Source organism: Trachypithecus francoisi, unplaced genomic scaffold (genome assembly GCF_009764315.1).
Source record: "Trachypithecus francoisi isolate TF-2019V2 unplaced genomic scaffold, Tfra_2.0 Lachesis_group20, whole genome shotgun sequence".
In the NCBI taxonomy this organism is placed as follows: Eukaryota; Metazoa; Chordata; class Mammalia; order Primates; family Cercopithecidae; genus Trachypithecus; species Trachypithecus francoisi.
Window position 1 is genome coordinate 62,294,274 of NW_022681466.1, and position 12,048 is coordinate 62,306,321.

Genomic DNA, 12,048 nt, shown 5'->3' on the forward strand with positions numbered 1-12,048 from the left:
TAGATGGTTCTGCCTGTCTCTGCTGGTCCCAGGCCCCTTAGAAAATTTCAAAGAAGGCAGTCAGAGGGCAGGGCCCCATGTACCAGGTAGCCTGACCAGGAACAAAGGCAGAAGCACAAAGAGCGTGAAAAACTGAGAAGCCAACTTAGATGGGTCCTGGCATCCATTTGCCAAAACCCATGGTGGGAACAGTGATAGAAGTCAGGGGCTAATGCTTCCTTTAACCAATGAGAGGGAGTGCCTGAAAGAGTCAGCCATGACTATAACAAGGATTGTGGTAAAGTCTGATGGACCCTGGATTTTAAGTGGTAGCAGTCCAAGTTAAACCAGCTGAGTGACAGTAACAATGTGTGGGGTGCAGGGATTTGTTGGTCCTCATGAATGAATGACCACAGGCGTGTGGCTGTAGGTACAGCCCGTTCTAGAGATGTGTTAGGTGGCCTCTAAGATGGCTTTCTGTGCTCCCTGCCCCCTGGTCACTCTTGTGTAACCCCTTCCCCTTGAGTGTGGGTGGGACGCAGTGATTTGCTTCTAACAATAGACATGATGGAATGTCATTCAGAGCAGGTAACGAAATGGCTTCCGCCATGCTTGTTTTCTCTTGCCTGCTTGCTGGTTGGCTCTGAGGTGAGCTGTCCTAGGGAGAGACGCATATGGCAAGGAACTAACAAATGCCTCAACAGCCTCAACATGAATGAATTTGGGAGCAGTTTCTCCTCCGATTGAGACTTTCAGTGACTACAGCCCTGGCTGACATCTTGACTGTAGCCTTGGGAGAGACCCGGGGTAAGGCTCAGGGTCTGGGAAAACCGTGCCTGAATACCTGCTTCCCAGAAACTGAACCCATAAATGACCATATTTGTTTTTGTTTTTGTTTTTTTGAGATGGGGTCTTGCTATGTTGCTCAGACTGGTCTGGACCTCCTGGGCTCTAGAGATCCTCCTGCCTCAGCCTTCCAAGTAGCTGGGATTACAGGCATGAGCCACTGCATGCGGCCAAAAGACTGTTGTTTGAAGTCACTCATTTTTGGGCAAATTTTTTACACCCAACAAATAACTAATACAAAAAGCAAAGGCAGTGGTCATCAGAAATCTCCATCTCTAGGCTTTGCATCCCTCTGTTTTAGCTTTGTTTTCTAGCTTAGCAATCTTCTCAGAAAACTTTTTTATCCCGCTTTGGAATTAGAAACTTTCTGATTCTAAAAACTTTCTGATTCTAAAGACTTCAGAATCTTTCTGATTCTAAAAACTTTCTGATTCTAAAGACTTCAGAATCTTTCTGATTCTAAAAACTTTCTGATTCTAAAGACTTTAGAATCTTTCTGATTCTAAAAACTTTCTGATTCTAAAGACTTTAGAATCTTTCTGATTGTAAAAACTTCGTAATTCCGAAGAGGGGAACAAAACCAGGAAAGTCACTGAACAACTTTCAGATGGAGCCTGGATGGGGGGTTGGGAGGTGGATCAGCCCCATTCTCACCACCTGGGCTGAGAAGGGAGCAAGGGTGGTGCCCAAAGGAAATCCAAGTCAGCTGATACCTGAGGGAGGAGAACGAATGTCTACCCACAGTGGTAACTGGTAAGATTTGGTAGTGATGGAATCCTTGCTGTCACCTGGATGGGATTTGAGAGATCTGGTCTAGCTCTCAGGCGGAGATGGAAGCAGGATGGTTAGTGTTAGAGAAGCTGCAGAGACCTGAAGGAATGAGGGCAGAGAGGAGGCCTCTGGAGAGTGGCATTCTGTGTTGAACTTTGTGTGAGTCCGTGCGTTTGAATCCACACGAAGGTTGAGAAAGATGGTAAGGAAATAAAGATGAACAGATACAGATCATTTCTCTGAGTGTCCGGCAACATGTTTTTGATCATCTGTGCTAACTAGGAGATAAGGTTGAGCTAGAAATGTAATGAAATCAACCACAAAAAGTCAAGGATGTAAAGAACTGTGTGTAAATTGTTCATTCCAATTACATTTTAAACCCGAATAATTCCACTGAGTCTTCTTTTAACCCAAAGTTTTCATTTCCTCCTTCTGAGCCTGTAGACTCCGAACAAGGAGGATAATAGGTGGATCTCAACCTCCTCTTTTCGTGTCTCTTTGCATTCCTGATCTTCTGTGTAGGTGCTAAGGAACTGGACTAAGAAGCTAAGAATATTCCTTGAACCCATTAGGAGAGAAGAGTGTTCTGGCCCTCCGATGTCCTGTTACATGCTTTTAGAGATTGACACAGTCTTAAGTCTTAAGTGAATTGGGAAGAAAGATAACTAATTGTACTCTTAGGTTTTGAATATATTAGGTTGGAGAGAGGGTATAGCTTTGGGGAGAAGCCCAGGGCAGAGGGCACCTAAGGACTGGGACACTTAGGTGCTGCACCCAGGGTGATGAATCTTGCAAAAGTCACAGAGATTCAGCTTCCCTTTCAAAACAAAGAGTTATATATGTACACACATTTGCAGTGTTATATCTGGCTATGCCTTGCCCTAGATGGGTCTCTTTCCTATTGTGTTGAATGTCTCCCCTCCTCCCGCCTCCAAAGAAAAGTGCATTGGAGGAGAAATGAAGGAATCTAATTCATTCTTCACTTTCAGCACCCCCAGTGCAGGGTGCCCTGCCAGAACCACTCCAGGGTGGTAGAAAGATGCTGTTCTCGGATCACTTAACAGCATGACAGTGTTTAAACTTTTCACCAGCCAGAAAGGTTTGCAAAGTCCCTGCCTGCTCTCGGCCAGAAAGGTTTGCAAAGTCCCTGCCTGCTCTGGCTATATACCCTGCTGCAGGCAGATCTGCCTGTTTTGGCATCTGTGATAGAAGCCTCACAGGGCTATGTGGAACCTGTTTTGGGGAGAGCTCCCTGGGAATGCACCCCGAGCTTAGCAGTGGGCTGGTGGAACAGGCACTGTTTGGTAAACAGGGGTGGGCAGAGGGAGGGTTTGGATGGGTGTGTCTCCACCTCCCTATGCATTTTCTGATGACTCACAGGCTTATTACTGGAAGGGGCCTCTGAGATAGATCATTAAATCCAGCAGGCTTGTTTCACAAGCAGAAGGAGACAGGGCTTAGAGGAAGTCCTGCTACTAGCTAAAGGAGAGGTAACATTCCGTACACATCTCTTGCCTCCATGCCCATGGCCACAACTCTGCCCCTCATCTAACCTGTTTTATCTGTATTCTTTTTTTTTTTTTTTTTTTTTTGAGATAGAGTCTCGCTCTGTTGTCCAGGCTGGAGTGCAGTGGTGCAATCTTGGCTCACTGCAAGCTCCGCCTCCTGGATTCATGGTGTTCTCCTGCCTCAGCCTCCCGAGTAGCTAGGACTACAGGTGCCCGCCACCACGCCCGGCTAATTTTTTGTATTTTTAGTAGGAGATGGGGTTTCACCGTGTTAGCCAAGATGGTCTCAATCTCGTGACCTCGTGATCTGCTCGCCTTGGCCTCCCAAAGTGCTGGGGTCACGCCTGGCCACCTGTTTTGTCTGTATTCTGAAGGAGAGTGCCTGGCTAGGGATGTGTCCACTTCCCATGGCTCTCAGCCAATCCTTGTAGCTCCTGTCATACCTGTTGTGGCATATAATCCCACTTTACACATTTCCTCTGCCATCTCGGCCACCGGGACAAGAAGGCCTGACCCACCTTTGGCAAACAAAGGCTTCTTTCTTGCTTGGAGCCTGGACCACCTCATCACCTCATCACCCTGCATCCTCGTTAGGTTCATTCTTTGTGGTGGATGGAGAGATCTGGGCAAAAGAGGCCACTACAGGACAGCATGGAAGACAGCAGTGGGCAGCCCTGCCAGCACCGGGCGAGTGGAGAGTTGTGGCTGGAGGTGTCTTTTGGCATCAGCTGAGGAAGCCACCTCCTGCTCTTCTGGCCCGGCTAGTCCTAGAGGGAAGTCCCCACAGCCTTGCAACCTGCAGCCCCTGCTCACTCTTTATTCCATGTGCTCTGGCTACCCAAGAGTCCCCTGAGGAGAAGAAAAGAATGGGGCATGGAGAGGCACAGAAGTTTGGGGGCACCCCAGGGTCTCTTGGGCACAAGGAGGCGGGTCCCAATGTACACTTTTTTTTTTTTTTTCCGGAGACAGAGTCTTGCTCTGTCACCCAGGTTGGAATGCAGTGGCGCGATCTTGGCTTGTTGCAACCTCTGCCTCCTGGGTTCAAGTGACTCTCCTGTCTCAGCCTCCCAAGTAGCTGGGATTACAGTCACCCGCCACTACCCCGGCTCATTTTTATACTTTTAGTAGAGACGGGGTTTCGCCATGTTGGCCAGGCTGCTCTCGAACTCCTGACTTCAGGTGATCTGCCCGCCTTAGCCTCCCAAAGTGCTGGGATTACAGTGGTGAGCCACTGTGCCTGGCCCCCAGTGTACATTTTTTTTTTACCACCCACTCCCCGACCCAGAGCAAGGGCAGAGGTTGCCTAGTGTGTACCTGCTGTACCTGCCTGCAGATTCCCATAGAAGTGCAGAGCCCATGTGGGTTATGATGACTCTGAGGTCATGAGTTTGTAAAAATGTGAAAAACTCAGCAGCCTGGCAGGGAGCTCATGGAGGCCAGGGCTTTGTACATGTGCCCTGCAAGAGCTGCTGCATCTGCTTCACCTGATTTGTGTGGCCAGTGTGTCCTGCTCACCCTGGTTTTTTGGAGGTTAACTATGTGCCCAGGGTCCTCTCATCACTCTGGGAATGTGGCTGTGTGTAAGATCTACACCTGGCAGAGCCCTGAGAGACTGAGTAACCGCATCCGGGGAGTCTGTCTTCTGCTCTGCCATCTTCTTCCCATTCAGCCGAGCAAGTATTTTTTGAGTCACCTCCTGGGTTCATGCAGAGATGGTTTTTGAGTGGGCCCTGACCACTGCCCTAGGAGCTTGCAGTCTTGTTGGAAGAGCCAAGTTCAAGCAGGGAACTGTAGTAAATGTATTCAGAATGTTCTGGGGGCTCACAGAAAGCAGAGGAAGGTGCGGAGGCCTCAGAGGAGTAGGATTCCCAGAGACTAGAGAGGGAAGGCAGCCCAGCGCCAGAGATCGGCGTGGCCAAAGGCACAGAGGCATCAGAGGAAGGCTTGGGAATTAAATAAGGCAGCTGGCTTGAACAGTTTTTTGGGGTATTTGTTGTGATTTTGATTTAGAAAATGTCTGGCATAGCTGAGAGGTGAGGGGATGGTGAGATGAGGAGGGAAGGAAGGAAATTGCAGCCTTGGATGGGACTCTTTCTATTGCAGAGGTTAGAAAACCAGCCCAGTATGGCTTAAGCCAAGAAGGGCGGGTTTTGGATGCCACTCTTGGATCCATATGTTCTACGGCTACAGGATCCAAAGATGTCAGGATGTATGCTTTCTCACTTGAGCTGCACGTTGAAAACTGGCAACTCCAGACTGGCATCCTCCCCGCTTTGGCAAAAGCCAGCTCCTTTTCCATAAGATGAAGCCCCATGGAATGGAGTGGCTTTTCAGAACCAGGTGCTGGTTCTGAATTGACTGGGTGATGGCCTTAGGCCTGGATCTGTTGGGCGGGTAGTGCTGTCCATACCTGAGAATGGAGAGGTGCAGCTGCCCACAGGAAAACGGAGTGCCATCCTTGGAAGAAGGCGACCGTGGGGTATGCAGGCCAAAGTGACAGGTTACCCACTGGTTCACCACAATGTCGAAGATCCCTGAAGGACTTGTGCTTGGATTTTGTGTGTAGGGTCCATCAGAAGTTATTTTGAGTAAGGGGACCCTCCCCTGGCACACAGAAGAGGGGAGACATTTGGAGGCACAGAAAAAACTTGGAGAGATCTTGGCAGTTGAGTAGAGAAGATTTGGGAAGTGGTTGATTGTAGGGAATTTGATAGATGGAAAAATCTGATTTTGGTTGGGCGTCTACTGACTGTAACATAGGAAATACGTATATGTGGCAGAGACTGGTTGGGGCAAACGGAAGTTGGCTTTGCACATCCTGAATTTGGGGTGTCGGTGGCCTGTGATTCTCAGACTGAGTGTGGTTTATCAGACAAGTTGGGGCCTTGGCGCAGACTTGGGAGTGATCTACAGAGATGCTGCTGAGGGAGCAGATGAACCTGGCAGGAGAATGCAGTGGGGGAGAAAGCAGGACTGGGGATGGAGCCCCGAGGAACATACCTGCAATGGGCAGAGCCAGGTTGAGGATTGAGGAGGATCAGGAAGGTGGGGGATCAATGGACTTCAGAGAACACGTCATTCTGCAAAGGAAGGGAAAGGACTGGGTTAATGGGGTTTGTGCTGTGTGTAGGGGATGGAGCACACGGGCAGAGGTGTTAAGATCTGAGTTTTTTGTTTGTTTGTTTTTTTTTTGAGATGGAGTTTCGCTTTGTCACCAGGCTGGAGTGCAGTGGTGCGATCTCAGCTCACTGCAACCTCCGACTCCCTGGTTCAAGTGATTCTCCTGCCTCAGCCTCCTGAGTAGCTGGGATTACAGGCATGCACCACCATGCCCAGCTAGTCTTTGTATTTTTAGAAGAGACAGGGTTTCACCCTGTTGGCCAGGATGATCTTGAACTCCTGACCTTATGATCCACCCGCCTCAGCCTCCCAAAGTGCTGGGATTACAGGCGTGAGCCACGGCAGCCAAGATCTGAGAAACTTATCCATTTTACCGGGCAGGGCCAAGATCTGAGAATCTTTACACATTTGTCAGCGTCATCAAACTGGACCTTCAAAGGATGATTTTTATTGTCTATAAATTCTACTGCCGCAGGCCAGCCGTGGTGACTCACACCCGTAATCTCAGCACTTTGTCAGGATTGCTGGAGCCCAGGAGTTCGAGGGCCCAGTGATTTCTGGAGAATTTGGGATAGCAGTTCCTTCTGAGAAAAGGAATGGTCAGATCAGGAAGGGACACTCAGGAGGTTTCATGGAGTTTACTTTATAATTATTCATTATGCTATACATTTATGTTTTATGCAATTTTTGAATGTATATTATGCTGTCTAATCAAAGTTTAGACAATAGATTTTGGGGAATACCAATATACCTTCCTCTGTGCCAGGTGTAATTTACACTTTTTGGCACATTCAGCGTCCATAAGAGCCCTATGAGGAGGGTCCTGTTATCATTGTCAGTGTGTGAGGAAACGTAGGCACAGGAAGTTGCACAGCTGGGACTTGAACCTAGGCCATCTGGTTCCAGAGCCCTTGCTGTTAAGGGCCGCGTGGAAAGATTGCATGTGGCGATCTGGAGGCCATCCAGTTGAGGGGTGAGGGGTGGAAATCATGTTGCAGATGACAGAAATGCAAATGAAGGGAGAGTAAGGCAGTGAGAAGGTTGTTAAAAGACTTGATGATAAACTAGATCTTCTTGCTCTGCCTGAATGGTGCTTACAAAGACTTACTGTTTTATTAAATTCTGTTAATCCTCACGTGAGGCAGGTTTTTAGCATCACTGTTTTAAAGATCCAGAGAGTGGCCGGGCACGGTGGCTCACACCTGTAATCCCAGCACTTTGGGAGGCCAAGGCGCGCGGATCATGAGGTCAGGAGATCGAGACTATCCTGGCTAACATGGTGAAACCCCCTCTCTACTAAAAATTAGTCGGGCATGGTGGGGCGTGTCTGTAGTCTCAGCTACTTGGGAGTCTGAGGCAGGAGAATAGATTGAACCCAGGAGGCGGAGGTTGCAGTGAGCCGAGATTGCTCCACTGCACTCCAGCCTGCCCTACAGAGCAAGATTCTGTCTCAAAAAAAAAAAAAAAAAGTATGTGTGTGTATATATGTATGTATATATGTGTATGTGTATATATGTATATGTGTATGTGTATATGTATGTGTATATGTGTATGTGTGTATATATGTGTATGTGTATATATGTATGTATATATGTATGTGTATACATGCATGTGTATATATGCATGTTTGTATGTGTGTATATATGTGTGTATATATGTATGTGTATATGTGTGTATATGTGTATGTGTATATATGTATGTATATATGCGTGTATATGAGTATATATGTGTATATATGTGTGTATATATGTGTGTGTGTGTTTGCGTGTATGTGTATATATACACACGCACAGAGAGCTCCCATGGCTTGCCTAAGGGCAGAGGTAGGCAGTGGAAGGGACCTGGGGCTCTGGCTTTATGACCTATATTCTTTCAACTTTTAATGTTGATCCTGTAATGGTGAGGCCCCTGGAAGCTGGCAGCTGAGCTCATATCCTTCAGGAATGACCCAGCTGTGCATTCAGGGAGATACCAGGTGTGTCCTCTCTGCTAAGTAAGTGGGTACCACACAGGGCACAGCTGCTCAGCTGCCTGCCAGGGCTTGGTGAGTGCCTGGGGCCTGCAAGCTGCTGATCTTGGAGTCTTGGCCTCAGGTTAGCAATCTGCAATCTGTAGCCCATGGACCATTGGTCGTATTCCTTAGGTTCATGGCAGCTGTCATAGGTCTGTGCTGAGGAAGAGGGACAACCAGCAAAGAGTTGTCCTCTATTTGCAAGCTGATTTGATGTGCCCATCACTTAATCCGTGGGTTAAGGAAGTTGCCACATCTTTGCTCCTTATGCCAGAAAGGGACCCTGATGGCCGTCTCCTGAGAGGGTGCTGAGCCGTGTCTGATTTATTGGGAGTGGCTAACCAGCAAAGGATTTAAAATGAGAGGTTTCAATAACACAATGAAATATGTAGTAGTGTTCAGTGAAAAAAATGGGATCAGTTGAACATAGAGTCTAATGTCAACTGTATTAAGAGTAAATTTCATGACATACTCATAGTGGGATTGTAGGTATTTGATTTTTTTCCTCTCATAACAACTGTTCGTAGGATTGCAGGTGGTGGGAGGGAAGCTTTGGTTCCTCTTTCCAAGGAAGCTCCTGATTTTGATTCTTGTTTTAAGCCCTCAGCAGCTTTTCACCTTTTTTTTTTTTTTTTTTTGAGACAAAATTTCATGACACAAAAGGTGGATGGCTGGATCCCAGGAGTTTGAGACCAGCCTGGGCAACATAGTAAAACCCTCGCTCTACAAAAAAAATTCCAAAAATTTACCAGGTGTGGTGGCATGTGCCTGCAGTCCCTGCTACTTGGGAGGCTGAAGTGGGAGGATCGCTTGAGCCCAGGAGGTTGAGGCTGCAGTGAGCTGAGATGGCATCACTGCACTCCAACCTGGGTGACAAAGCTAGACTCTGTCTCAAAAACAAAACCCCGGCCAGGCGTGGTGGCTCACACCTGTAATCCCAGCACCTTGGGAGGCTGAGGCGGGTGGATCATGAGGTCAAGAGATCGAGACTATCCTGGCCAACGTCTTGAAACCCCATCTCTACTAAAAATACAAAAATTAGCCGGGAGTTGTGGTGGGCTGTAGTCCCAGCTACTTGGGAGACTGAGGCAGAAGAATCGCTTGAACCCTGGAGGCGGAGGTTGCAGTGAGCCGAGATTGCACCACTGTGCTCCAGCCTGGGGACAGAGCGAGACTCCGTCTCAAACACACAAAAAACAAAACCAAAAAAAGTCACCACTCTAAAGTAAACAGTTCACTGGCATTTAGTACATTCACAGTGTTGTACAACTGTTACTTCTGTCTCATTCCAAACATTTTCATCACCTCCAAAGGGGATCTCATACTCATTAAGCAGTCAGTCCGCAGTCAGTCCCCAGCCACTCAGCCCCTGACAGCCACTCATCTGCTTTCTGTCTCTGTTGTGCTAGATTTTTAATTTGTCTTTTTGGAAGGATCACTCTGGCTGCTGGGTAGAGGATGAATGGGAGATAAAACATGGCCACAATAAAAGCAGGGAGAGCACTGAGGGGAACAAGAGCGCTGGCCTGTGTGTGGCCCTTGGTAGGGGTGGAGGAGAGAGGTGGAGGAAAGCGTTTGGAATTACGATGTATTCCATCATTGCCTCTGAGAGTCCTGTGGGGAGGAAGTGTGCTTGGCTTGGTTTGATCCGCATTTGACAGTGGAACCCCACTTTTCAAGTGGTTCTCCAGCGTGTCAAAGTGTTCAGAACACACACTGATGTGGTGGAAGGAGTGCTGGATTGGATTCGGAGTAATCCTGTTCTGAGGTTGCCATCCCATCGTTTTGAGACCTGGGTCCAGGCACTCCCTATCTGGGCACTCCGTGTCCTCATCCAAAAACTGGAGGATGTGCACTGGCTTCAGTGACTTCATGCCCTGGCATGAAATTGCTGTCATTTGTGAAATGCATTGGCATTGAGGGAAAGCAGTTGTTTTTTTTTTTTTTTGCAACACCATAACCTGAATTTTTCCCTCTCTACCAGGCTCTGAAAGCCAAGAGTGAGTTGTGGAGAGGGCTAGCATGGTGGAGTTTGAAAGTAGATTCGAGTTCAGGATTTTAAAGAGTCTCTTAGATTTGCAGTTCCCCATTCTGATGGTAGTATGCTTATGTGTCTGTCGGCTGTGAGGTGTGTTGCAGAGATCTGTTCTTAGTAATTCCGAAGTTTGTGAGAGATCTCCTTTTGTGTATAAATCGGGACAAAGTCAAGGGTATTCCTGTAACACACACTCTCATTGCCATTGCATCCTGGTGTGTGTTCTTTCTTCATTTTCCATGCTATAAACTGAAAAGTCTTAGTTTTTATTTTAAGCAAAAGGAATAAAATGGCCATCGTTAAAACCAAAATCAAATTGTACTGAAGGACTTAGAATGCAAAACAGCACACTCATACCTCACACCTCACTCCTCCCCTTTCCAGCCACGCTTTTTTTTCTGAAATGGAGTCTCTCTCTATTGCCCAGGCTGTAGTGCAGTGGCATGATCTCGGCTCACTGCAACCTCGGCCTCCCGAGTTCAAGCGATTCTCCTCCCTCAGCCTCCCGAGTAGCTGGATTACAGGCGCCCGCCACCATGCCTGGCTAATTTTTCGTATTTTTAGTAGAGATGGGGTTTTACCACATTGGCCAGGCTGGTCTTGAACTCCTGGCCTTAAGTGACCCACCAGCCTCAGCCTTCCAAAGTGCTGGGATTGGAGGTGTGAGCCACCGCGCCTGACCTCCGGCCGCACTTCTAAGGGTTTGCTTTTAGTTCTCCTGGTGGTTGCCTCCAGAATTTTAAATAAAACAATTGTATGTTGTTTCTCGATTTGTTAACTTTGAAACTGCCAGGTTCCTGTTATAACAGACAAGGAATGACTTCTTTATACTAAGCCCTGCCTCTCCTCCTTACCTTTCTCCCCCAGTGTGATGGTTTTCTTATTTTTACTCCTTCTCTGAGCAGGGCCTTCACTGACAACTAGGTTGTAGGAACTGCAGCCAGAACCTGATACCCATGGAGTGCTTCTGAAGGACTTAGTTCAAACTGGGGGTTAAAATAAACAGCGCTGTGAAACTCATGGTCTTTAAATACTTTTTTTTCTTTCTTTTTTTTTTTTAAAGTGCATTCTTTTTCTCTGAACCCGTAGGAGGAATTTCTTTTGGTGTTAGCACAGGAATGGCTGTGCTTTCCTGGAGCAGGTGGTTTATTTTATCTTGAGGACACTGCAGACTGTGTAGCCAAGCACACTTTTCCTTTGGTGCTGGCTGCAAAGCTCCATGCTAGATTTGCAGGCTTGCATCTTGTGCTGGAGGACTGGATTGAAGAAGTCTCCAGTTCACCCCGACCTTATCTTTTTTTTTCTACTGTTATTTTATCTTCATTTAGTTTTGCACCCTGGGTGGCTGGATTGGGGAAGACAGCGCATGGGAACTTATACTAATTCTTTTTTTCTTTTCTTTCTCTCTCTCTCTCTTTCTTTCTCTCTCTCTTTCTGTTTGACAGAGTGTGCTCTGTGGCACAGGCTGGAGTGCAGTGACACGATCTCTGCTTACTGCAGCCTCCGCCTCCCGGGTTCAAGCGATTCTCCTGCCTCAGCCTCCTGAGTAGCTGGGATTGCAGGCACCCGCCACCATTCCTGGCTCAGTTTTTTGTATTTTTAGTAGAGACAGGGTTTTGTCATATTGGTCAGGCTGGTGTCAAACTCCTGACCTCAGGTCATCTGCCCGCCTCAGCCTGTCAAAGTGCTGGGATTGCAGGCTCGAGCCACCATGCCTGGCCGACTAATTCTCTTTTCAAATCCTGCTTGTCTCAGAAAAGCTGTGGTTCAGCTTGAGC

The 12,048-nt window shown here is 47.6% G+C and overlaps 1 protein-coding gene across 2 annotated transcripts in view; it reads left to right on the forward strand.

Annotated features, from left to right (window-relative positions):
* Positions 1–12,048, forward strand: part of GAS7 (growth arrest specific 7) — a 291,891-nt gene that overhangs the window by 101,621 nt on the left and 178,222 nt on the right. The gene's annotated exons all lie outside the window — the stretch shown is intronic.